Raw genomic sequence first — 4217 nt, 5'->3', positions numbered from 1 at the left:
TATCTTTGGGGAAACCTGTAGGGACCACCAGCTGAAAGTATGTGAGCAAATTACTCAGACTATCTGGTATTTGGTTCTGCAGGTGGTGTCCTCAAGAAAACACACCACTCTGATTTGAGATGGGCCAGTTCTCATAGCAGTTGGAAATATGATATTTGCTAGGAATCTCATGCATCTGACCAGGAGGAGCTTAAACTACTCCAGCTGTAGATCAGAATATCTGAGAAACTTAACCATTTCCACAAGAATAATGTATCTGAATTCAAAGCCAGCTCTGACCCATCCTTGAAATTTATTATTTTGTTATTGAGTTCTGTCTTAGTAAATTTACACCCATAAAACTTACATGTGGATAAATTAAGACCTCTGTGGTGGATAACTCACTCCTGGAAGAGGGTGTACACTTGATTTGTTCTGGAATTTGGAGCTATGATAGGAACTCATTGATGAATGGGGTATGAAACCTTAGAATTAAAAAAAACCCCAGCAAATATAAGTGGATTAATTTGGATGAGCTAAGTGAAATTTCTGATGGTGGAATGAGGAAGATTCATGAAGTTGGATTTCACTTATTGCCACTGGGCTTTGCCTAAAGCAAATTGTTCAGCTAATTTGGAAAATCTTGCTCAGGTGAAAGAATTTTCAAGCAACTTCCAGTTAATCAAAGTTTGAACAAAACTGACAATATTTTTTCTTGTCTAGATAAAGTTTTGGATATTTTGAGAAATGCTGTCTCCGGAGACATTTCATGAGTTAAAACTTCTGCAGTACTTTTTAAAGATGTTAATATTTGATTCACAGGTTCAGCAAAGTGAACCATTAAAAGTGAAACAAACTTAGCTGAGCGACAAATTAAAATGAGCCTCAAGCAGCCAGCACATTTCTTTTTAAACTTCCATCTGTCGAGTGTTAGCTTCTAAGGTATGTGGCAAAAGAAAAAGAGAAAGAAGGGAAACGAGGGTCGGGGTCGGCAAGAGAAAAATCTTTGTTTACTAATGACCACTTACTTTCTCTGGCACAGTGACCATATTTACGTAAAGGCAATGAGTTTCTACATCTAAATGGTATTGCAAAGGAGCTCCTTGTCTATAAATTAAGTGAACAATTCTTTCTGGAGAAAAGTGAATGTGAAAGTGATTATTTCCTAAACAATAATGATATCCAAGCTGCATGTAGGTCCTTGTTTAGAATACGCAACATCTTGCTATGGCCTACATCAGGAGTGGGCAATCTGGTTCCTTCACCATAATTTAGATTGGAACTCTTGATTAGCACTTATAAATTCCTATGCAAGTGGGTCTGATAGGATTTATAGTCCAAAACGATTTGGGGATTACGTATTCAGGAAAAGATTGTGGAGATCAGTCTGTGCAGACAAAGAGGTGGACACTGTTTTCCACCAGATATATTGAATTTTCATTTAAATTACAGCAAACATGCATCTAAACATCTAAATTAGCCTATCTAGAGAAGGTCAGCTATAGGAATACTTGCATTTGCATTACTTTATCATTCCAGGAAGAATATAGAAGAAACCACCAGATTTAGGACTGGAGAAGACTGGTCTTCATACACATATAATCTGGAACTCATATCAGAGTAGACTTACAAATATCCCATTAGACAGTTCCTTTTATGGTTACTGGAGAGACTGGATTTTGCATCTAGTGATGCAAAAGATATTAGAAAATATTCCCCAAATAAGTGAAAAAGCATGCTACACAAATGTTAAGAAAGAAATCTTAACACTTATGTAGCATGTTTTCCATCATTTTTAGATTGACAAGAATCTTCACAGTCTGAGACTTACTTTATGCAAAACAATATTTGTCCATAAAACAATATTTCTACACAGAAATAATACCTTTAAAGAAAGTGCTGTTTCTTGCACATAAAATGTAATTGAGAAGTTATTATGTACAAAATTGTTACTTTGTTCCTGTGCAGAAAAGAACATTTTCTCCATTTTCTATGCAAATGCTCTTCTCTGGTCAAAACAGCCATATTTTGTGCACAGTTGGCATCTCAAACTGTGAATAGAATTTGAAAACTAAACGATTATTAAATACTTTATCAAAGCAAGAAGAACATTGTTAAAATTACCTTTGCTTCCTTCAAGAAGCTTTGGGTGCATTTACATGAAATACTCCAGATCAACCCTGAGGTGGTCCACACTGGCTGCGTCTGAGCTTCTGTGGTGGTGGGAAGGAGTCCACACTGTCCCGAGGAGCCAAGTCTTTACCATCATCATCTTGTCGCCATTTAGTAGTGGCCTCAGAACTTGAAAAGGATCCTGGTAATTGTTCGTGGTCTTTGGTCATGCTTGCAAAGACCACTCTGGGTACAATGATAATTACAGGATGTTTATATTATTTTAACTGCCATGCTTGCATCTTGTGGAATCTTACATTTATATTTTGGTGAGGCACTAGAACATTTTGGGAGATAATTCTAAATAGTTACAAAATTACAAACCTCAGAATTTCATGAAATGTAGCCATGGCAGACTGATTTTTACATCTCAGTTTCTACATTGGTTCATATTTGACTGTACTGTTACCCTCTTAAACTGAGCTGGGCCAATCTGATATAACACTGAGCTGCTCAGTTTGCTTCAGAATTGGTTATTTGGCTCAATAGGTGTGAAACTCCAGTTTTAACATTTTTCTTTCCTCTTTTGTGGTGTCTTCTTCACTTCCATAGGGTATGTGGCATCATAATTCCCTGGCTCTATGGTCAATAAAGAGGCATAATCCAGAAATCAACTTCACAAATGTTTGTTGTTGTTGTTGTTTATTTATAACTCTAAGGTGGCCCTATTACAGGATTTTCTTTGTAAGATTTGTTCAGAGGAGCCTTCCTTTGAGGCTGAAAGAGCATGACTTGTCCAAGATTATCAAATAGGTTTTCATGACTCAGCAGGGATTTGAACTCAGGTTTCCAGAGTTGTAATCCAACACTCAGATCACCAGGTCTTCTACAAATATTTATTGAACCCAAATGGCTAAAAATTCTGGCTTTCCATTTATTCATGGGATCAGCTCTGCTCCTGGAGGGCTGGCAATTTTTAAGTTACCCAGAGAGTAAATCTGAATAAGATCTGTATTTCTCCTGTTCTTGTCTCAGCATGGTAAGGCCCATAAAAAGGATGTGTCTGTTCAGGGCCTAGTGAATGGTTCGTCTGTGGTGAAAAAGCAAGACAGAAGCCTGTATGTATTTCCTTAGACTGCTTGGATCAATTGGACTGATCTACAGAGCCTTTCTAGATGTGATAGATTACCCCCTTCTAGTACAAACAAGTGTCTCCACCTCCCAATATTCTAGAACTGCTCAGGAGGGTAATGGTAGGCAAGGCAAGTTGGATTTATGAGATTACAAATCAAAGTCTGGTGGACAGACTGTTGAAGAAGAAGAATTTGACCTCCTCACTACTGAGGCAGCCTTTTCTTTCGATGTTTCATTCTTATCCTCTATCCTTGACTCATTCGATGGCAGTCATCCAAGTCTGGAACAAATCCAACACTATTTCCACACTTTGATTTCTCATGTTTGTGTTATTCTGCTTGCATTTGCATTTTTGCCTGAGCTTGCTCCTCCTCATTCCCAGTTGATCTCACCTTTCATACCTGTGTTACCCAGGTTGTCGAGCCTCCAGCATCTCCTTGTTGATGGAATTGCATGCATGACTGACAGTACTCTTCTCATCATTGATCAGAATATCAGCTGACACTTTCATCAGAGGGTGAAGAGGAAAGTAGTGTGATGATCCCTGATGTCCTCTGATAAATTTCAGCAGACAAACAGATCACCCTTTAATGCTTACAGTGTCCTCCTTTCTCAGGCACCCTTTCAGTCCATAAAAGGTTTGAATTAAAATCAAGGGTGCATTCAACAATTCATGGGCATTCAAGTCACCAGTCACCCCAGCCTAAAACAAAAGTTACCTGTTAAATCTTAATTAAAGACATAATGTTAAAGTAGTTCTGCAGAGCCTAGAAATATTGATTTAATTATGTTATTATATATTTGATGAATGAAATTGCCTGGATTACAATCAGAGTCCTTGGGCTATAAAACACCACCTTTTGAGCGTTTCCATCACTCATCTAATGAAAAATCCAAAATAAAATGTGGTCAGGTTTATGTGTATGCATTGTGGGATAGGAAGTCATTTTTCTCTGTGAATCGCTATAATGAAACATCACCAGGGCCGTAGC

The 4217-nt window shown here is 37.8% G+C and overlaps 1 long non-coding RNA gene across 1 annotated transcript; it reads left to right on the top strand.

Moving 5' to 3' along the window:
- The first annotated feature begins 440 nt into the window (after positions 1-440).
- LOC134298514 (uncharacterized) lies at positions 441-3980 on the top strand. The gene is made up of 2 exons (XR_010005620.1): positions 441-921; positions 3640-3980. It is a non-coding gene; the product is annotated as an uncharacterized LOC134298514 (long non-coding RNA).
- The last annotated feature ends 237 nt before the right edge of the window (positions 3981-4217 follow it).

This window comes from Anolis carolinensis, chromosome 4, assembly GCF_035594765.1.
Source record: "Anolis carolinensis isolate JA03-04 chromosome 4, rAnoCar3.1.pri, whole genome shotgun sequence".
Taxonomy (NCBI): Eukaryota; Metazoa; Chordata; class Lepidosauria; order Squamata; family Dactyloidae; genus Anolis; species Anolis carolinensis.
The sequence above is the reverse complement of the archived record's forward strand: the minus strand, read 5'-3'. Positions and strand labels throughout refer to the sequence as shown.